Raw genomic sequence first — 22,798 nt, 5'->3', positions numbered from 1 at the left:
AAGAAGTGACTACAGAGGATCTTAAAAATAACTCAAGGTCATTTTGACTTTCTGTTGACCTGTTGACATTCCCACTCTCCAGAATCATGGCAATGCACAATCACCACATGCGTGTCAAGTTTTCAGGGAAATTCTGTTTGCAAACCTCCAAGCCAAAGGCCTCTGCACAGGTTAGGAGACAAAATCAAAGGAGGCAGAGGTGGGCTGAGAAACTAGTCACCAGCAAAAGGAATCCTGCAAAGACAGAACCCCAGCTGATGATATCCCTCTGTTGTCGGAGGTGAGAGCCACGCCTACCTCCATCACTGTCAGGGAAGACAATGCTGAAAGAACAGGGAATTGTCCCCACATAAAGCAGCTGGTTAATGTCAGGGCCAAGACGGAACTCATCAAGGCCCTGACCCTCCAGTTTTTCCCACTGTATTTCACTGCCTGTGTCCTATGATGAGACGGCACGTTCACACCCAAGAGACTCTGCCTAGGTTGCTACCTAGGTCTACAGTGGTCCCCCTCAGACAATGCCTCACTTTATTCAGATCTCTGTCAAGTGTCCCTTCTTCACACATGACCCTGTTTACAATGTCAGCCCTGCCAGCCTTCTTTCTGTTTCTCTTGCTTACACCCACAGCACTTGCCTCTACCTGGCATAAAAATTATTTGCCACACTGGTACCCAAAGTACCCACCCACACTAGATCACAGCTTCATGTCAAAAGAGAACATCCTGTCCATGATCACTGAGCTACATAAACCATGCGGGTGGCAGATGTCTGTAATTCCAGCACTTGGAAGGTGGAGGCAAGTGGATGGCAAGCTCAAAGCCATCCTTCTCTACGTAGTGAGTTTAAGGCCAGGCTGGGCTACATGAGTCACTGTCTCAAAACACAGTTTCTTCTCTCTGATGACTACAGTAGAATAATAGATATAGAATATAAGTCTGGAGCTGTTAAGTAGATAGATAATGCAGTATGAAAGATAGGTAGGTAGGTAGATAGACAGACAGAGAGATAGGTTGACTGGTGTATAGGGAAGGCGGGCAGGTAGATTAATGTAAGTCAAAAGAAGGAAGGAGGAGAAGATACAGAGATAGATGTTGAAAACAGTATTTTCTGTGCACTGGACTTATGAGATGGATCAGTGGGTTAAAGGCACTTGCTGCCCAGTCTGATGACATGAGGATCTGAGTTTGAGCTGTAGGACCCACAAGGCAGAACAAAAGAACTAATGTCTGCAAGCTGTCCTCTGACCTCCATAGTCACACTGTGATAAGTGCTCTCTTCTAGACACACACACACACACACACACACACACACACACACACACACACACTTCTGATTCAAGAGAGAGGAATAACCTTTGGACATAGGATAGCATCATCCCCCATACCTGCACCTGGGCAGGCCTTCTGAGGTCAAAGGAGGGATTCATTGACTTGATCTTGTGGGGTGTGTTGTATATTGAGGGCCTTGCATCAAGGAATTGACCTTGCCAGGAACTCCCCCACTAAGTCCATTCTTGAGAAGTCACAAGAAACCGACTTTTCAGCACAGGGGCTCATGACTGAGACCTTTATATTGGGAAGCTACCCAGAGACAATAAATATGACTGCAGAGCTCTGGTATATCCAGGGATAGACATTCTACAGCTATTATAATGGAATGTATAAGAAATGTTGGTCTCACCTTTGAAAATGCTTGTCACAAAGCCAAATAGAAAGGCAAGAGATAGAATTGCATATGTTTTAGGGTTCAAATTTCACTAAAAATCGTGCAGAAAGATGCAATGGGAAATAAATTTTTCCAATGATCTTCTTTAAATAATTTTAATTATGTATGACTTTCACTTTCCAAATTTGGAGCATTTCTTCCCACTGGCTGTTTATATTATTTCTATTTATTCAGAAGACTTCTTGGGCTACAGAAATATCTCAGAGTGCTTACTCACATAAAAAAAAAACCTGGGTACCCTCCCCAGCACTGGATAAACCAGATGTGGTGGTGCAAGCCTGTAGTCACAACACTTGGGGTAGAGGCAGTGGAATCAGAGGTTCAAGGTGACCCTCTGCTGTACAGTGAGTGTAAGGCCAGCCTGGGCTTTGTGACACTTTGTATCCACAATACATCAGGGTGATGTATTTTAACCACACCCTGGGTCCTCCAGTTGTCTAGTCGCCTGCCATAGCTCAACAGCGAAGATCCTTTGCAGGTCCAACTTTGTAACTGCCCCTGTCCTGAGAGCTGGCCCCTCCCCCTGCTCATGGATGACTTGGGTGATCATAGCCACTGCTATTCTTGTCATAAAACAAGGAAGAGATTATTGGCCAAGACTCCAGCAGGATGCATCACTCTAGAGTCTCACACACTACACATAACCTACAAACATTTGGAAAAATAGCAGCCTAAATCTTCCAGTGATGGGAGAAACTGTCACAAAAACAGAAACACAGAGTAAAAAACATCAAGAATGTGGAAATGATACAGGCTTATTGTGAAAGGGTTTTTGAAAAGTCTGGAAGGACACAGAAGCAAGTTGTACTGCTGCTGCTTTCAGACAATGGGGGGTAGACCTTCAACTTCTTCACACTTCCTGCATGCCTTGTCTGTTGTGAGTCAAAAAGAGGAACCGACTGTTTGCAAATTCCTGGGTCGGGGAAGAGCAAACATAGCCAGAAGTATAAATGCTTTCTGAAGAACACAGGCTCCTAAATTGGTGGTTCTCAACCTGAGGGTCATGACCCCTTAAGGGTTGACCCACCATTTCACAGGGGTTGCTTGAGACCATCAGAAAACACAGATATTTACATTATGATTCATGACAGTAGTGAAATTACAGTTATGAAGTAGCAATGGAAATAATTTTATGTTTGGGGGTCACCACAACATGAGGAACTGTATTAAAGGGTCACCGCATTAGGAAGGTAGAGAATCACCGTCGTAAATGAAGACTGATTTGTGTGTTGCGCACTGAGGCCTAGCCAGCCCCCACCCTCTGTCAGCAGTGGAGCTTTGGTCTACTCCTCATGCATCTCAAGGAAGGTAGAGAGAGGTGTGTGGGGACGCACTTCTTGTGCGTCACAGAACCTATGCTTTGACTGCCCTAGAAAAGGAATTGGACTCCTACTACACACCACAGAACACGCTCCAGTGGCTGCTTCTTTGTCTGCAATGGTCAAGGCAGTGGGGGCCGTTGGACATTGTTACCTCCTCCTCTGATGAGAACTCTCCTCAGATTCATAAGCCCGATGCAGAATGCCCTGATGGATGAGGTCACGTGGCCTCTTTGCCATTCAGAGCTTATACCACCATTCCCTCAAGTCTCACTTCCTGGGTTTCCTGGGGCTGGGCTTTCTGCTAGGTCTCAGGGTTGACCTGGTAGCCCCATGCTGAATCCCCACGCCCTGGAGCAGGACTGCTGGACGCCATGTGCAGAGCCCAGCATCTTTTGTTCTCCTGGAGGATCCGAGCTCGTTGGTACTTGGATGCATATTATAAAACATCTTGGGTCATGGGAGACTAGGAATGTGACTTCCTTTAGTTTGTTGAGCTCGATTTCACCTGGTGAATTCATTCTTCTCTCTGCATTTTCAGGTATACTGAGATGCTATTGGGAGCATCGAGCTTGCCTCCACATGACAGGCAAGACAGTGTGTGACTATGTGGTCTGTGCTAATAGTGTGTTTGACCTGAAATGATCAGGAAATGAGGACAAACAGGTTCTGAGACTTCCTTTGAGACTGTGTGTGCATTACCCAGGAAATGGTTTTGCTTTGCACCAAGAAAATCTGGAAAAAACCACACAGCTCCTTGTTGGAGGAAATAGGTAGATAGCTTAATTAATGAGAGAACTCAGGGGGCTGCTTTGCCCTAGAGAACCACCCAAATACAGAGAAGCCTGAGCCAGGCTAGTTCAAGGACAGCTTAGGCAGTGCTCATAAGGGTGTCTGAGGTCAGTAAACGGAAGCGCATCCACAAGAACAAGCAATTGGCTCATGTTCTCCTTGACACCTGTAGGAAGGGATTGATAGTTTAAAGCCTTCTCAGTGGACCAGAATCCTTGTAGGCAAGCCCAAGTTTTTGACATTGCTACTACATGACTTTATCATGTGCAAAGTTCATGCTTGAGAGCTATGAAATTAAGCTACAAAAAAAATCACACAGAGAGAATCTCATAATGCTTAAGTTTTTGAGTTTATGTTAGGTTACATCCATAGCTACCCTAGGCTACACACAGCCAACGGTGTGTAGGTTGGACATGCTGGAAGGTATCAAAGTACTTGCATCTTAATACTCACTTTCACAAGGACCATCCTCAGCAGGAAGACTATTCTGCAGAGGAAGAACTGATGCTCCAGAAGAGGCTTGTTTCCTGGCTGTGAAATGGTGGAGACACCACAAACACACCACATACCACACACACATACCACACACACACACACACACACACACACACACACACACACACACACACACACACACGATCTCACCTATACTCTTCTGCCCATTTGTCTCATCGCTGAGGTTAGGGAGTTTACAGGATCCAGTTCTTCACCTTGGGGATAAAGAGGGCAGATGAGGTTATGCCACCAGCCTTGCTGAGGTCACTTGCCCCTTTGAGTGACCTGCGGAATGTCAGCATCCTGGCTGTTTTCAGAGAGCCTGGACACTGCAAAGCCAACCCAATCTGATACACTAATGTGGCATGCTCCCCACACCCACAGCTCATAGATTGTTCCCATCTCCTGGCATGCCTTGGCCCGGCTCTCTGGAATTCCTCCTGGAGGAGGTGTACACATGGCTTAGTCACCAATAGCTGCTGAACTATGACATGTGACATGAGAAAGAGTGAGGCTGAGGGGACAGGGAAAACCCACTGGAGGACCGTGACTTGCAGTTACCCCCTTCTCTTCCTCTGTGCCTATGCTCTTCTGCTCTCGGTGGACTCAGATTACTCTTCCGCTCTCGGTGGACTCAGGGTCCTCGGATTGCCACTGGGGTGCAGACGCTAGAATACTTGAGTTGAGCAGTGGCTTTGTCCTGGTGTCCTGGTTCTCAGTCCCTACTGGGTGATAGGACAGGCCAGCCTCGGGCATCTCCCATCATGGTGCTTCACTGCCTCCCAGGCAAGCAGATTTCACCTTGGCCTCAGCTTTCCTCTCTAGAACATTCCTCTCTGTGAGCTGCAGTATGGTTTACTGCTGAATTTGTATGCAGGCACATATGTTCCGTTTCCTTCCTTGTGGACTGGTGTGACTGATCTGAGATCTGTCTGTCCTTCTGCACAGGCTGTGCCCTGGACAGCCCCAGGGACACCACTCACTCAACTCTGCTGAGTCTGTTCTGTAGCTGCAACTGTGCCACGCCCTGGCCTTAGCATACCACAGTGACCTTTGCATTTCCTGTGACTCCCATATTTAAAGTCTGTGTCCAGATGGAGACGTGCTCAACAGAGCAGTTCAGTTGGTGGTAATGAAGTTTTAGGGCTTCTGCCTGCCCCAGGCTACCTGTGTCATTAGAGCAGGCTAGCCCCTCTTCCAACCCTCACAGTGCACACAAGGGAGCCTAGTTTCATTCAAGTGTAATGCATGTGTACATGTGTTTGAATATCTGCTACCTGTCTATAGTTGCCCTCAGAGGCCAGAAGACGACATCCGAGCCCCTGACACTGGAGTTACAGGTGGTTGTGAGCCACTGTGTGGGTGCTGAGAACCGAACCCAGGTCCTCTGCAAGAGCAGCTGGAGCTCAAGGCACCCCTCCAGCTCCCCAAAGCTCGGTTAGTCTCAATCTTAGCTGAATGCAGCAGGGACATGAGGATGTAGAACTCACCTTTAACGTTTTCTCTGGAGAGTCCGAAGGGATGGCTCCATGGCCAGAGGCACCGGCTGCTCTTGCAGAGGACCCGGGTTCTATTCCCAGCACCCACATGGTGGCTCAGAGCCATCTGTAACTCCAGTTCCAGGAGATTTGATTCCCTCTGAGGGCATCAGACATACATGCAATACATGTACACATATGTGCAGGCAAAATACCCATACACATTAAAAAGAAGTTTCTCTTTGAGACTTCACTATGTTTCTAGGTGCTGTTATGTTTCTTTAAATCCCCCAAATGTCTTATAAACCCTTATTTATGAAAGACTCTGAAACAGAATAGCATTGACAAATGCTTGCTTACTCACTGATTTTCAGTTTTATAGTAAGATTGCTATTATTTCCCAAGCTAGAATATAGTCTGTATGATTTTGTTAAGGACTAATGTTTAGAAGATGAAGTGAATAATAAGTGTTCAACTTGTAATTTTCCACACTTCTTAAAGGAATCTATAGCCTGTGGTAAGAGGAAATCTTTCTTGCAGGGCCGTGGTGGTACACGCCTTTAATCCCAGCACTCGGGAGGCAGAGGCAGGCAGATCTCTGTGAGTTAGAGGCCAGCCTGGTCTACAGAGTGAGAGCCAGGACAGGTACCAAAACTAACAGAGAAATCCTGTCTTGAAACACACCCTCCAAAAAAAAAAAAAGAATAAGATCTTTTCACAATTTTTTTTTTCTCTTTTGAAACAGGGTTCCATATAGCCCAGGCTAGCCTCCAACTTTTTCTATAGGTGAGGCTGGCCTTGAGCTTATATATCTCATAACAGGCTTGTGCTGTCATACCTGTTTTATTCAATGCTGGGGATCAAACCCAGGATTTCATGCATGTTAGGTGAGTACTCTACCCACTAAGCCACACCCTACCTCCATTGTAAATTGTTATCTTGTGTAAGGAAATTTGTGAGAAACTGAATTGATACACACATGGTTTAGATGATGGACACGTGTCTGGTCTGTCACAATAACAACTTAGGCTTTCCACAAAACACGTTGTAATTACCTTCCAATTCAATATTTATTTTCCCCTGGAAATCCAAATTATTGGAGGTTTATAGGCTGAAAGTTATGGATTCTTAGGGATTGTCGCTGGTGGTATGACAATTTGGTCACATGGTTGTGGGAGTAAAAGCACCTTTCTCTGCTCAGGGTGGTGGGAGCTAAACCTAGCCCCCCACCCCAGGACGGTGGGCAGAACCCGGAAGCAGCAGCTCAGTGCTTCCCACTGGAGGAGCTTCTTGCTAGCTAACCCTGGTGGTACCTACTTCACGATTATCATTAAATGTTTGCAAATATCCCTCTAACAACATAGTGTGGGTAGCATGTGCCCTGGGAAGAATTTTACATCTCCTAAAACTGACACGTTTTGGACTAAAGATGGGTTAGGGGATCATAAGGAGCTGGAGGAAACTCCAAAGCTATAGATCTTGTTGAAAAGGGACTTTCACCTCTGATAATATATGAGGTCAGAGGGCAAGTCTAGACAGTCCGCTGCTGGATGCAGGGGATGGCTGAGGAAAGTGTGTGTGTGTGTGTGTGTGTGTGTGTGTGTGTGTGTGTGTGTAAAATACATTTAAAACACATTGTCCCTCTCTTGTTTCTAAACACTTAAGAACATATTTTACTTTGCTGGCAAGAAAGACAGGGGAATGAAGGCCTCAGCAGTTTCCATAAATAGCAGTGTTGAAACATTCAAACAAAAGAATTCAAGGTGTTTTCCGTAACCCCCTCCCTGGGGACATCTTGAGTTAATTAATTCCAAGTGTGAACCACAGTGGAAACCAGCTAGGAGTGGACTTCCTTGGATCTGTCCATACATACTGACGTCAGGACACAGAAGCATTCTGGAGAGAGCTCAGGCTGAAATTGAACTCTGGTCTCTGAATTTTAACCAAATCTAATGGAACAAGTGACTGGCAGTTTGGGAACTCTCTACACTATGGAGTTAGCTCATTTAGGAATGTGCTTGTCTTGCGAGCATAAGGACCTGAGTCCAACCCCCAGAACACATGTTAAAAATGCCAGGCTTTGTATGCACTTGTAATCCCAGCCCTGGGAAGGCAGAGACAAGTGGGTCCCTGGGGCTTGCAACTAGCCAAACTAGGCAAATTGGTAAATTCCAGGCCGGTGAGAGACCTTGTCCCCCACTGAGAAGGTGGATAGCACTTAAGGAATGTCACTGAAGTTGTTCTGTGGCCTCCATGCTCACACATGCATGTGCACGTGAACCTCAATCCACATGCTCACACGCACACCACACAGTAGCTTGTCATCTCTGGCCTGTATTATTGTCTTCCCCTGGAGACCCCGTGACGAGCCATCTGACATCAATTAGCATACATGAAAATGAGATATGCTATTTGGAATCTCTGCTTCAGCTGGGCCGGCATCACAGCAAGCCAGGGTCTGTAGTGATGATCGCTCATGGGGTCCATTGGCAATGCGTTGCCAAGGCTGTCGGATAAAACAAGCCGCCAAAGGCAAAGCCTTTGCTTTGGTCTGTAAAGACATTCCAGGGCTTCAGCACAGGGTTGATATGTGTGACACTGTATCTAATGGATGAGAAAACAATCATGAGTGTGTGCCTGTGCTCTTGAGACATAATAGGACAAAGCATTGGAGGCCAGCAGCATGAACAAGATGCCCACGTGCCTGAAAATCCAGCCAAAGTTGCTTGTGTTCCTGTTGATTTTGAATGTCCTTATGCAAAATGTCTCATTCTAACTGCGGATAGTGGCTGAATTAGTTATGGGTTGTGACTCGGTGATAAAATGCCAGACAAAGGCAAAGTACAGAAGGGGTTTTTTGCTTTGGCTCCTAGTTCAAGGGTCCAATGAGCCAGCAGTCACATTGCATGATACCAGGGAACAGAGAGAGATGGATGATGCTGTTGCTGGCTCATGGTCTCTCTTTCATAAAGTTCAGGATCCAGACAAGATGTACATGCAGGCAAAACAGCCATGCACATGAAATAGAAATGAAATATTAAAGATCTTATAATAATATCTAATATACCCCCCCCCCCCCCCAGTTAGGAAAAAGAGTCTTATGTCAGAAGCCAGCCATCTCCATGACCTGTGTGTCACTGGCAGTAATGACGACAGGCAGTAATTTGCTAGTATGTCCATTGCACGGTACTTTCAGGGAATTGGTGACAAGCCCCATTGGGATGCTCAAATGCCTTGTGCAAGATGATGCTCTGCTTGTATATAACCTATGCAAGGATCCCTTACACTTTATTTATTTCAGTTTTTAAAGTGTGTGTGTGTGTGTGTGTGTGTGTAGTATATGTATGTGTGCTCAAGTCACAGTATGTGTGTAGGGATCAGAGGACAGCTTGTGGATCCCAGAGACTGAACTCTGGTCACCAGGCTTGCATAAAACACCTTAGCCTGCTGAGCCATCTCTCCTTCTTATGCCTTAATCATCTCCAGATTACTAATAACCCGGGTACGATGTCAGCGCTGCATCAATAACTGACAGATCGTATTGCTTAGGGAAGAATGATGAGAAAGACAGACTGAACGTGATCAGCTCGATGCGCTGTTTTCTCCAAACTTTTCTTGATTGGTGGCTGGGTGAAGCCGAGGACTTCAAGACCTGGTTGTGCATGATCACATTAGGTAGATATGTTATTGTAGTCTTTTTAAAATATTTGAGATGTGGTCTTATATAGTCATGGTTGGAATTGCCATATAGCAAAGGACGGTCTTGAACTTCTGATCATCCTGCCTCTACATTCCCAGTGCTGGCATGGCCACCACATGTGCCCTGTTTATTGTGATCTTTTAGCTTTGAGCTTTGACTGTTCATTCAATAAGGTTTTAAGCTATCAGAGGAGAACTGTAACGCCATTCCCACAGATGCATCTCTGTGCCGGCTAGAGGGTTCTGAGCTAGGAAACGGCCTCTGGCTTGCAGGCTCTTTGGCTGGGAACACGCTGCAGTCTTCGAGGGCCCAAGGGTACAGCTGGGGCATGGAAATACACATGGCAGGCCTCTCAGTCCCAAATTCTGGGCCTCCCAGAGCCAGGAACAGCTGGCCATGGAATCTGCACCTTTCTTCCTCTAGGCCTGGGTTAAAAGCCAAGTCGTGAATGCTTTCCTCAGCATCCTCTTTGTAATGGAATCCAGAGGCCTTCTGAGTGCAGCTGTACCCTACAGTGCTGGGCCTAGTCACCACACCCAAAGTCAGGCAGGAGCAGAGGAGGCAATAGATGGTTCTCCACTGCCTGCCTGCTTTCTGTCTGAGTCCAGGTTTAGATGATGGCATGCCACCAAAGCTGAGGCCTATTGTAGCTCATAAAGACTTAAAATCCAAAATTGAAAAACATAAAACTTAAATTTAAAACATGACTTAAAATTCCCAACAATTATTAAAACTGTGCTGGAGCATGCCTTTAATCCTAGCACTCAGGAGGCAGAGGCAGGTGAGGTCCAGGCCATCCTGGTCTACACAGAGTTCTAGGACAGCCAGAGCTACACAGAGAGACTCTGAAATTCCCAAGAAGTACTCCAAGTAGGAAAGTATGGAAGGAAGCCTACTTTTAATTCCAGTATAAAGGGCTTTTGTTGGCCATCTCTGAAAAGGAAGAGCAAGTCTAGCTTTCTAGTTTTTAAATTAATTTATTCTCTCATAACTTCATCATAAAATGCTTTGACCACATTCATGTCCTCCTCCTCCTCCTCTTCTCTTGCCCTCTTCTGTTCTCACCAAATTCCCTTCCTTCCACATCTCACATCATGTCCATGTCCCTGTTATTTAGCATTGAACTTTGTCACACTCCCTGTCTATAATCAAGGCTGCTCACTTGAACTTGGGCAGAGATATCATGTACTTGAGCAAGGGCAATCTGCTGCTGGTGATCCCACACACTAACGGTAGCAAACCCAGCCACCATTAACTGTCTACATCTAGGGAAGATGAGGTCCCATGAGGCCCCATCCAACCATGAAGGCTTGTTGACAGGCCAGCACTTGGAGGAACTCATTTACAAGAGACACAGAGCTGAGACAATCAGTCTCAAAAATCTGCATTTCCAGGCAGCGTGCCTTTGGGGATCCAGCTTCAGAGCCCTCACTGTGTTCTCTGCACACGAGCGCCATTTTAAGTTTGTCTTTGGTGATGCCCACACTGCTCAGTGTGGTCTGTCTCCATTGGAACGAGGCCTGACAGGACATCAAAGTTAATTTTTTGTTTTGCCATGCTTCCACAAAGATGTGTGCCTGGTGGGATTTCTTGGAGTCTTTGCTGATGACGTTTCACAATGTCTCCAAGGAGGGATTTGTGGATTCCTGGGAGCAGAATAAAGAGTCCAGAGGATGCATGGGTAGTTTGTATTGGATGAAGTTAGCCTGGCCTGGTAGTATGAGACAATAAACTGGGCTTTGTCTCGCTTGCATGGTTTTCATATAATTCCCATTTAAGTTTGTCCATCCATGGGGGAGGTAGGAGGCAGTGGTGTTTCTCAGATTCTGAGAGGAGCATCCCCAAAGCTAGCATATTATCTTGGCCTTTCTCTTCCTTGGGTGACTTATGCTGTGGCTTCAGCTTTAGACCACTTAGATTGTTTAGCGAGCTGTAGCTTTGTTTGTAATCTAGGGTTTGGGCTTTGACCCTGAAGGCAAATTCCACCCTCATCCAGGACTCACCCACCTGGGTTCAGAGCCGCTGGGTAAATGCATATCATTTGAGATGTGAAGAATAGACTGTTACTGCCTCATATACACCGTGTCTGAGCAGCTGGGTCCTTCTTGCATCCTGTGAGTGTTCCTGGAGGAGTCTGGTCTGAGACTCTCTGAAGCAGCCTGTAGCATCCACACTCAGAAGTGATAATTCCAGGGACCTTCACCCTCCACTGCTTGCTTGGAATTCCCACTCTCACCTGAGTGCCACCCTTCCCTTCAAGCCCTTCCTCCCGCCTCACAGCTTTATCTCTATGAGTAAAACCACACCAGTGTCGATTTCATGGACACCTGTACATCGCGATTCTAAAGATGGAGAGCCAAGTAATGGCATCTGAAAACCATGGTGCAATCAGGTTGCTTCTTATAACGCCAAACATCAGGTACCATGGAGTCCGGTAACAATGATCCCTGCTGCAACAGTCACCCAAATGTGCTAAAAACCTCTGTCCACAGCAATATATCCACACAACTGGGTAGCATTCAACCCTGAAAAGGACTGGGCTGTCAAGGCACAAAGAGCTAAGAAGGAAGAGACTCACATAGTATCACCTGGGCGAAGAAGCCAACGTGAACGGGTGCAGAGCGCCTGGTTCTGGCTCTGCGATGTTCTAGAAGAGGCAAAACCAAATCGAGTGTGTGTGGAGATTGGAGGTTGCCGAGGGCTTTTGTGGGTGGAGAAAAGAGTGAAGTACTGTCGCACAGGGGTTGCCAGGGTGTTGGCACCATTCTGTAACAGCATATATGGGCAAAGCTTTGTCTAAGCTCATGAGACCTTTATCACCAAATGAGAAGGCTAACACACTGTTGTGGGCTTTAGCTGGTCACAGTGTGACGGTTGCATTAGGGATGACAAATGTACCACAATAATAAAAGGTATCAGGGCTGGAGAGATGGCTCAGCTGTTAAAGGCTAGGCTCACAACCAAAAATAAAAGGTTTCAGTCATAGAGGACATAAGGTGGGGTGTGTGTATGTGTGAGGAAAGGGTTAGGCTTTCTCCACAACTCACCTGAGGCTAAAATATTCTAAATAGTAGTCTATTAATGTAGAAAAAGATCATTTTGAAGTGGGGTAGTCGGTGCAGCTGGTGTGTTGCTGGGTGGTGTTGGGGCAAAGTGTTCTGGGCTGTAGTATGTGAGGAGTTGACCCAGAATATTCTCTGTACTACACTGGATGAGATGTGAAGTTGACCAAAGTGTCAGGCATTTCAATCAAATCAAGAACCGAGTAGCCATTTCCCTTGGCACTGCCCTTCATCTCCCGGTTACTAAGGCTTGCAGAAGATGCTGAGTGTGAAGTGTCCCTCTGTGCTGGCTCTCCTAGGGCCAGTTCTAGCAATTTCTAGACATAGTTCATCTCTCTCCTGTTTCATGAGCTCTACCCAGCCCACACACATCACCCAGTGTCTTGATAATTCATCTTTACTCATGACTGTTGGCATGTGCCCGTGAACATGTACTTGATAATGACTCAGCCCTGTGACAAAGATCCTGCACAGGTGTCTTGGAGAACAGATGTTTCTCACTCACTCTTCTGGAGGCTTCCAGGGTCGAGCAGGGATCCCAGTGTGGTTGGCTTGCAGATGATTTCCCTGCTTCCTGTAGCCTCTTTTCAGACAGATTATTTCCCCCTTTTCTTTATAAATCACTGATCTTTTCATGAGGGCCCCATCTCCATGACTCAATATAACCTTAATTACTTTGTAAATCTCATGTCTCTAATTCCCATCCTGCTAGGAAGTAGGACTTCAACATATAAGAGTTTTGAGGTCCTAACAGCATCCGTGTGTAAGGGCTGAAAACCCAAAAGCCCTTATCTGCCCCACCAACTGCACAGTTTGTGTTTTGCTTCCTTTTCCTTTCTTGTCCTTTGCTTTCCACACATGGGCATTGAGATTCCTCAGAGAATTGCATCTTGCTGTTTGATATGGACATGTGTCTTGTCTTTATGAGCTCCCGCCGTCCATCTACAAAAGGAGTATTAAAATGTCTGTATCAGAACAGTGTTCCAAGGACTAAATGAAGTCAAATGACACACAGTTTACTTGCCTGGTGCTCACACAGACCCACGTCTATTCAAAGTGATCCAGATCCATTCTTCTGGGTGTTGCCACAGCTAAATGACCCACACAGCGATACCCTATGTGCTGAGAATGAACAGTTGTGTATGCATTCATGGCAGCCTGGCTGTGGCATGGGAAAGTCTCAACTTAGAGTTTATTGGGAGAGAGCAATCCATTAAAGAAGGGGAAAAATCAATAGCCCAATTAGGGACCATTTCATCCTGTAATGACGCCAGCTGCCCTAAAGGACACTGCTACCAAGTGCTGCCTCTAATGGCGTGTGTTGCCTGCCACTAGATCTAGCCCAGGATGCAGTGCCCTCTCAGGACCCCTTAAATATGGAAAGTGCAGCAGATGCAGACATGTGTATCCTGTCCTAATCAGCAATACAACACAGTAACTCAGCAAGAGACCCCCTCACTCCACGGCTGAGCTCCATCAATAATAGAGTTTGATTTTGCACAGATTTTCTGTTTGATCTGCTCTTTGTCATCCCCATTCTCTAAGGAGGGACTAATTTAGCACCAGGATGAAGCCAGTTTTGCCATGTAGCAAGGAGGCTACATGTGGACATTCCTTGTGAAATTTTTCACTAAGAATGACTTAGGTCTAAACTGTCATCGTGTGTGTGTGTGTGTGTGTGTGTGTAAGAAGACTCAGTTTCCCACATTTGTCTCTGACTATCATTGTAAACACCTCATGATCGTTTTCCCTTAGACTCATATAAGAATCACGCCCTCCATATTTACTCGGCACTAGACCTTATGTCGAGAGCTGTGAAGTCCTTTATAAATGCAGGCTCTGGGGGCACCGAGATGGCTCACCTTGCGAAGGTGCTGGCCCCCAAGCTTGACGACCTGAGTTCAGTCCCTGGAAGCCACATTGTAGGAGAAGAAAGCTGACAGCAATCTGCCCCTGACCTTCTTGATCTGTGTCATACATGCGTTTGCAGACACCCCACATAAATTAATAACTAAATAAATGTGATAAGAAAAATCAACACCCCTTCTCCCACCAGGCTTTTGACCTTCAAAGGTCCTTTCCCCTTGTGAAAATCCAGTCTCGAGATGAGCCCTGAGCATACTTGTTTTAAGGCTACTTGAAATTTGAAAAGTTGCTTTAGTTCTGTTTGGAACAAAAACAAAACAGGAGAGTACAAAACTGGAGAGTAATTTAATCTCTCCGCAGTGGAAATGGTCTCTATTAATTCCAGTGCAATTCAAATGTGTGTTTTATGACTGAGAAGGGGGAAGAGGAACGGATTAATGTGGAAATGAATAATCAGCCTGAGGACCTTGGCTTGGTTCTCCAATGGAGCTTCTTCTGGGCCTCCATCCCCCAGGAGAGAGCCCTGCCCACCCTTCAGTCTTCCTTTGTGTTTCCCAACATTGCTCAGATACCCAGGGACAAGAGTCACTTATGAAATGCTCCTGGAGGCAGACCTCCCCGCTGCCCTCCACACAATCACTAGCTCTTCCTCTCTCTCCTCTCTGTCCTCAAGGGAAAAAGCACTTAAAAGCCCCTCTTTCAGGGGTTCAGCCCATGTGCCCCTGTCTCATTTCCTAATGCCCTGGAGGGAGGAGAGAACACTTGCTTGGAATCTGATGGGGGAGCTCCCTATTGCTGTCTCTCCCTTAGCCTTGAATTGCCACTCTTTGTCCTGAGGCCCTGGGACAAGTGGAGAATTCACTCCTTCATCTCTTGGAGGAAAAGTGTGAGGACCATGGGTGTCCTGCCCACTGTGAAGCCCAGCCACTTCCTTGTCCTGACCTTCACAGAAGACACCAATGTCTGGGATGGATTTTGAAAGGGAGCGCTACTCTTCAATTTATCACCATGGCAACCAAAGGCCATCAGTCATGTGTGGCGGTATCAAATCAGAAGTTTCTGGGCTAAGGAGATAGCTTAGCTGGGTAAATCACTTTCCTTATAATATGAGGCTCAGAGTTCGATCTCCAGAACCCATGTTTTAAAAAGCTGGGTATGGCTGCAAATTGTCACAATAGCAGTGTCAGAGAGATGGGGACAGAAGATCCCTAGTGATCCAGCCAGTCTAGAGAACTTGGTGAGTTCCTTGCCCGTCAGAAACCCTGTCTTAAAACTAGGTGGATGGCTTCTGAGGAATGATGGGAGAAGATGTCCTCCGGCATGCACACACACCTGCACACACATGCATGCATACCTACATACACACGGGTGTGCACACTTGAAGTCTACTTTTTTCCAGTTGAGTTTTGGCTTGCATATCCAATAGTTAGTCATCTTGCTTTTGCTGTGTGTTGAGAAAGGATCATCATATCCATGAAGGCTAGAATGGTAAATAATAAGAGTAACTAAAACAGACGTTTGACAGGTGGCACATGCTCATCGGGGCTAGGGAAGCCTTGGTTCTCATGTCAGAACTGCCTTGTGGCCGGTGGGAGCATCGGGATGTCCCCCCTCCCTCCCCACGCCCATGTCACTTATGCATTATGCCGCCCAGTGCAGGATGCATGGAGTCTGGATCCTGGGAAAGTTCCTGAATTGCCTTTGGGCAGGTTATTCCCCTTGTGTTTTCATAGCCGCTTTATTCAATTTATTGCACTGGGTGAAGCTTCCGTCTCTGCAGAGTTTGAAAAACAAGAACCATTCCTATTGATTGTTCCTTGGTGTGGGGGTAGCACAAGGCACACTCACTTCCCAGGTCAGTCGCAACTCACTTTCACCTCAGAGACCGTGATTTTCCATGCTTTGGTGCAGACTGCTTGTTGTGTGAACACCAGGCACACCTGAAGTGTCAAGTGCAGGTGTGGCTTGTGCTTATGCATTCAAGCTTTAATAGCCAATGTGGCTTTGATAACCAAAATCAACGCATGCTCTGAAATGGGGCGACTTCCTGTCCCACCGTCTATTTACATGTTATATTGTTCTCCTAAACTCAGTAGAAACTCTAAGGATTTTTATTTTTGGACATGCTTGTGACCTTAATCCAGGGCTCCCTTTCACTGGCGTGATGGGTAAAAGCTGGGCTACGATAGAACCTGCTTGGGACCCTGGCCTGGACAAAGTATTCACTGCTCACCTTTCTGCAGTGAGACTTTAGTCTCAGAGTGCTTCCTGCCATGAGTTTTGTCCTCATTTCCTCTGGTTGGCTTAGTTTTTCTGAATTTGCTTTATTTAGGACCCATGGTTTGACAGCTGAGGAGATAGAATGTGGATAGATAGATTTGAGATCCCTTTGGAGGTGAGTTAAGAGTATGTTACATTTATTTTTAGGCAGGACTTGAACAGAACAGATGAATAAAGATATGAATAATTGCTAATATTTTTTGCTTAGCAAAAATAAACATGTGTTCAAAGTGTGAGGTGCTGGGATCTGGCTCAGTTGGGAGAGTGCCTCCCTGGAGTGGAAGTCCTGGATTCCATCTCAGCACCACACACTAGATGTGATAGCACAGGCTGAGAATCCCAGATGCGGAGTCAGGAGGATCCGAAGTGCCTCCTCATCCTACAGACGTGGTAAGATTTATTTCCTCGAGGTCATTCTGTTGGCAATTTAAGCAGTTTCCTTCCTTAGCACTACAGCAGCGTGTGTATTTCTGCCTCGTGATAATCATGGTGTTGAACTTCAATTATTTCCTTAATATAAATCCCCAGAAACTGAACTGCAGGCCCAAACACTTTGCATATTCATTAGGGCTCTTAATACCTATGGTCCAGAGGGAGAAATTATTTACAGAAATAAACATAAGGAGCCAGACATACTGGCTCATGCTTGTATTCCCAGCATTCATGATATGGAATCAGGAAGATCAAGAGTTCAAGACCATCCTCAGCTACATATATCCAGGCTAGCCAGAGCTATATGATACCCTGCCCCCAAAGCCTCAAACACAATGAATAAAATAAAAATAAGAAGTAACTTATGAGGTTTATGAGGTGATTTATGAAAATGTTAAATTCCTGATCATGTTATTGTTGTTGTTTTTGAATCACCACTAGAATTTACTTTCCACATCTCGAGTACCCCCTCTCCTGATAATGCTGCCGGGAACACCGTGTCCTCTTAGCCAAATGTCTGCACATTCTGCTGCTTCCACCACGTTATACTCTTATTTTCATCTTGATGCCTTTTATCCTTCCTCAGTTATCATTACATAATCCGAAATCTTCTAATAAGCATTGGAAAAATGAAAACGAACAGAATAAAGGCCGGGCTGTGGATGTAGCTCAGTTGGCAGAATATTTGGTCAACAAGCACAAAGTGTCCGTTTACCTCCCCAGCACTCCATGAAACAGGGGCAGCAGCACACATCTGGATTTCTAGGACTCTGGAAGCAGAAATGGGATCAAAAGTTAAGGGCTATCCTTGGCTATCTGGAGAAGGTCAGCCTGGGCTACTGAGACTGGCTCAAAACAAACTTTCATGATATGCATCCCTAACAATATCACATATTAGGTGCTAAGCAGTAGGTTTCATATGCATTTTACCTGATTTAGGTCTCACCATCCTCCACCTGACCCAGGCTCACCATCACCATCACCATCATCCACCTGACCCAGGTCTCACCATCATCATCATCATCACCCACCTGACCCAGGTCTCACCATCACCATCATCATCACCCAGGCTCACCATCACCATCACCATCATCCACCTGATCCAGGTCTCACCATCATCATCACCATCACCCACCTGACCCAGGTATCACCATCACCATCACCCACCTGACCCGGGTCTCACCATCATCACCATCATCATCACCCACCTGACCCAGGTCTCACCATCATCCACCTGACCCAGGTCTCACCATCACCATCACCCACCTGACCCAGGTCTCACGCTCTATCAGCAGAATAAAGTAATAGCAGTGACAGCTGGGTACACAGGATGGGGAGATAATGGCTAGCTGGGAGGACCAGGATGTGCTTTGTGAGGAAAGGAATTGCTTGACTTGACTTTTAAAGGCATCGGGACCTGTCCAGGTGGAAATGGACAGTGAGTATTGACAGAAGAAGGACTGTCTTAAAGTCAGGAAATAGAGGAACTTGACAGTGTGGTCACAAGGAAGGGTGTGATGGCAATACTTGGGATTATGGGAAATTGGTTTATAAGATGTAATTGGAAGCTAGGTCAGGCAGGATTTTTACTAAATTAAGAAGATAGTATTTAATCTTTATAACTGTATCATTGGTAGAGATGCTTGATGTGTCCAAAAGATAATCTTGGAATCCCTTAATATGTGGTTAAGAGCAGTAGAGACCAGAGACAAGAATACAAGATATTGTGACATCCTGGTTAGCTTTTATTGTCAACGTGACATAGCCTAAAGCCACCTGGGAAGAGGGAACCTCAGATGAAGAACTGGTTTGATGGCATTGGCCTGTGGGCTTATCAGTGAGAGATTGTCTTGGTTGATGACTGGTGTAGAAGGGCCTTGCCCACTGTGGGCAGCACCACATCTAGGCAGGTGTGCTTGTGCTGTATAAGGAGGCCAGCTGAGCATGTGCCAGTAAGCAACATTCTGCTTCAGTTTTTACTTGAGTTTCTGCCCTAATTTCCCTTGCTGATGGACCGTGACCTGGAAGTACAAGCTGAAACAGTCCATTTCCTCCCCTAAGTTGCTGTAGGTCATGATTACACCAGCAACACAAAGTAAACTAGAACATGTGGCAAGAAGAAGATGTAAACACTTGGGAAACAAAGTACTGGTGTTTAGATGGATGTAGGGACCAGCGTGGAGAAGGTAAAGATTTGTCCTGGCTTTTGGCCCTGAGTGATGGGCCTCTGCGTGTCAGTTAGCAAAAAAGGGGAGGGCATTGGGAGCAGAGCTGAGGAATTAAGCTGAAGTGATTCAGTTTGAAGTAGTCAAGAACATTGAAGACACAAGTTGAAAGATAGGCCCTTGACCTTGAGGACTGGGAATGGGTGTGTGGTGTTCAGTACTTTGAAAATGAATTATCCTTGTCAGCAAGAACGTAGAAGGAATAGCTGGAGTCAAGAACACGCTTGTCACTTAGTAGGCAGAGAGAACAATGGGAAGAGGAGACCAGGCAAGGCCCTTGATCAGTTTGAAATGGCAATGGGGAGGAATGAGAATAAGGTGGCGGCAGCCGGGGAGCCGAGGGGAGATTTCCAGATTGTCCTAAGTGTGAGAAACCAAGAGAATAGTGGTAAGGGCAGGAGGTGATGATGAGTGAGAAGACTGGGTGTAGGAGGTGGGAAAAGATGTCCCAAAGAGTTCCAAAGTAAAATCTGATTGAAAAGCCATATTGCTTGGTAGGTAGATCTCTAGAGAACTCCCTCAATAGGATGTTAGTGAAGGGAGTCTGGACTTCGTTGGGGAATATGAAAACAAGAAGGGAAGAGATGAGTAGAGGGTGTGAAGTACATAAACGCACACACAGTGCATTTAAAATCCGAAGATAGTATGGACGAGGCAAAGGAAGCTTCTCAGGGCATGGCAAGAAGGCAGAGAGTGCCTCCGTGGAATGGAGGACAAGAGGCAGAGGCTTCTAGGACAGGTTCTGAGGAGATAGGGAGGGCAGAATAGAATCCTTGGAATATTCCCATCTATCAGTTCCACATAGTACAGCTTGGGTATCAAAACATCTGGAGATGATTCAACCTGACCAGAACCCCCATTATAAAATTTGCATAGCCCCATTCTTTGGTGGTGTACATAATAACTAATCATATTAGTCATTGACCTTGGAGGCCAAGCTATTAAGGCAATAGAATTCTTGATTCATTTAGTGCAGAGTTTATCAGTCTGTGTACAGAGCTGGCTATATGAACCAAGCGTGCGGTCGGATAAAGTCACGCCCCATATGGCAAACCTTATCTTGTGCCCTGCAGTTTCCAGAAGCAATTCTTCCTACACTGGAGATCTGTTATCTGCTGGCTCCTTCCTAAAGTGTTTCCTGGAATAGGTCATGAGCAGTTGAGTCAAAAGCTTCCATAGAATTGGCTCAGCACTAACAGAAAAGAGTCACTGTACACCCTCAGAAGCACAATCTCTGGAAGCACACCTTGAATCTATACTTCAAATGTACCAAAACAGACAGCAAACTGTATAATTAAAATGCTAATGCTTGGAGCATTCTTTGTGTTTAAAAACTGTAGTCCCAGAAACACAGTACCAGGTATGTAACCATGGAAAATATCCTGCCTAAATAATATTCACTCATATAATTACTTTGGATTTTGGGAAGCGCTTGAACATTTGTGTGTCATTTGATTGGAGTGACATATTCTATTTCCTTAGGTCCCTTGTTGTTTAAAACTCACAATAGTTAGAGGTATAGTGCGGATTTGAACTCCAGAACTCTGAGACCCAGAGAGGGAGAGGAAGTACTGCCAGTTACTGATGAATCTGGGAAGAACCATGGCTAGCACTCACCCACTGTGTCTATTGAACAGAAGACCAGAAATGAAGTTGGGACCTCCTCTGAACTTGAGATGGGGTGAAATGACGCACAGCCGGAGAGCCTAGATCAGGGGTAACAAACACATGCATGCCCTGGGGAAGGCTGTTCTCCAGCAACAGTCTCAGCCTGGACCCACCTGTCAGCTCTGCCTCCCTTTGGAGTGAGAACCAGCTCTGGCCTCTGCTCCATTGTGTGTCCTCTTTTCCCTCTTCTCCATCCATCTTCTCTTCTCCTCTCCCCTCCATTCCCTCCTTTTACTCCTCTAGACAATTCTGATAGGGTACTGGAGAGTACAGGAATCATTCTATTCTCTTGCTAGCCTTCTATAGTAAGGTAGTAAGCCAAGGTTGCCCTTGGCTCCAGGAACAGGTATCTTCAAAGTTAGAGAAACTCCTGCATAGAAATTGGCGATGCCCATCACTCTACTCAAAAATCACCCTGAATATTCTAAGACTATCCTCTTTTTAAAAAAATTATCAAGTGCTGCTCTAAAAATATTTTCTCATCTTTTTAGGGGTATAAGTACTGGTTTTTCCCCATGTCATGTGCACAATAGTGGAGTCCTTCATGGAGACATATTGTTGGTGTCTGAAAAATTGTTCCCCTAGCCTTTGAGCAGGATGCTATCTAGTCCCCAGAGCTGCCCACAGCCTCTGGTTTCCTATATTTCATCATTATTATTGTATACAGCGAATCACTGCCTCCCTCCCTGGCAGACTGTATCCAGAGTGCTATATATTATTAACTTATTTAATAACATGGTGGAGTCCAGACATGATCACACAATTTGTAAGTGGAATCAGAATGTGATGACTGGCCACCTGGGCCCCTGAACCTGCCATCTTGCCCATCATTACAGATTGCTACTCAGCGTTAGGTAATCAAAGAGTTGAATTTTTTTGTCAAGGAGATGGGTGTAAAATGGTCTTGTGTAATTAGTTCATTTAGCTTGTTCACACCCATATCCAGACTGTGAAAGTGAGGGTGAACAACCTTTTGTGTAGTTCTTACTCACGTGTATTGTTTTGTTGTTGTTTGTTTGTTTGTTTGTTTTTGTGAATTGCTTGTCCATCAACTTAGCAGATTTTTACATTGAGTTATTTGTCTTTTCTTCTCCTTGGGCTCAGAGAGTTTACCATTTATGTATTGCTGTGCAAAGTATTGTCTTAAAGTTGAGGCTCTGACTATTACATGAACAACCTTTTCACTCCTCCTCGCTGTTCTATGTGTTGGCTGAGTCAAGCAGGGGACACCCACAGGTTCCTCTATGCGGCTGGAGTCAGACAGTGGTGTAAGATCGGAGGAATGCTTGGTCTCATTCATACACTCAGATCCAGAAGGCATTGCTGGTGATTGATCGGAACTCCAACAGAGCAATCTCATGTGACCTCTCTACTGGCTGATGTTGCCTTTTGGTGTGATGGGTGGGCTTTATATCAGTTACTGTTTTCATTGCTGCAACAAGATACCTACAAAAGCCACTGAAGAAAGAAAGGTTCCTTTTGGCTCAGAAAAGCATGATGGCAGGGGAAGGAGACAGCCTGTCATATTGAAAGCACAGCCAGGAAGCCAGAAGAAGAGGATGCTAGTGTTCAGCTTGCTTTTTCCTTCATGTTCTGTCTGGGACCTCCAGCTCATGGAAGAGTACCATCTGCATTCCTAGCAGGTTCCCCACCCCCCCCCCCTCCCCCACCCCCCCCACCCCCCGTTAAACCTTTCTGGAAATCCTCCTGTAGACGCACCAAGAGGTGTGTGTCCATGGAGATTTAAAATCCTGC

This window comes from Onychomys torridus, chromosome 12, assembly GCF_903995425.1.
Source record: "Onychomys torridus chromosome 12, mOncTor1.1, whole genome shotgun sequence".
In the NCBI taxonomy this organism is placed as follows: Eukaryota; Metazoa; Chordata; class Mammalia; order Rodentia; family Cricetidae; genus Onychomys; species Onychomys torridus.
Note: the sequence above shows the minus strand (reverse complement) of the source record.